The following is an 800-nucleotide window of genomic DNA, read 5'->3' as shown; positions in this document are numbered from 1 at the left end:
TGCCTTGTGCTGACCAAAGTTGGAGAAAGAGTTATCTAGCTGATGGGATCTTTCCTAGCTACTGAGCGTGTGGGACTCTCAACAAAGATAGTATAGAAGTGAGATGCCTCACTCTGTAGCTAAAATAGAAACCTAAACACACAGGGTGACAACAGGATCTGCAGCAATGTGCAGTACAACAAAAATAAAACCATTTAAATCTATTCACGTACAACCTCAAAATACAATTATGAACCTGAAAATGAGCAGAATATGGGTGCTTTAAATACTTGACAAATAAAGTACTGAGTATTTTCTCATTTTATTTGACACTTTTGTGAAAGATAAACATAATGTGCAAAGATCATATTGTAAAGTGTCGTCGCAGTTCGGCCGCTGGTTTTACCACCTTTTTAGCCCAGGTTTTTCCTGAGTGTCCTTGGGGTTAATCTCTCTCCCTTAAGACCGTTTTATGGTTGTGCGTAGAATTGACGGCGTACCCCCGCAGACTCCTCTGTGTCTATGCAGGACCCTGCGCCGTAACCTGACGTGCACCTATCGAAAAATATACCGTCGCCGCGACGCACGTCGCTGGCCCGTGGCTTGGTAGCGTTGCATTTCTTCAGACTCATTTCCTGGTTCTCCTTCTCCATAAACAACATCAAATCGAGGCGGGGTTCAACTTTTCCTGCTAAAGATGTCTCACCCTGGTCAGAAAAGGGTAGACACTTTGTTTCTCTCAGTATGACTTTGGAGTCGATACTTGCTCCAAAGCTAATCGCCATCACTCTCTCACTTCTCCCACGCTCTTTAAACCCCCC

At 44.1% G+C, this 800-nt stretch overlaps 1 protein-coding gene across 7 annotated transcripts in view; it reads left to right on the top strand.

Annotated features, from left to right (window-relative positions):
• suco (SUN domain containing ossification factor) overlaps positions 1-800 on the top strand; it is a 49707-nt gene that overhangs the window by 18711 nt on the left and 30196 nt on the right. The window lies entirely within an intron of this gene.

This window comes from Etheostoma spectabile, chromosome 9, assembly GCF_008692095.1.
Source record: "Etheostoma spectabile isolate EspeVRDwgs_2016 chromosome 9, UIUC_Espe_1.0, whole genome shotgun sequence".
In the NCBI taxonomy this organism is placed as follows: Eukaryota; Metazoa; Chordata; class Actinopteri; order Perciformes; family Percidae; genus Etheostoma; species Etheostoma spectabile.
Note: the sequence above shows the minus strand (reverse complement) of the source record. Positions and strands in the feature narration are given on the sequence as shown.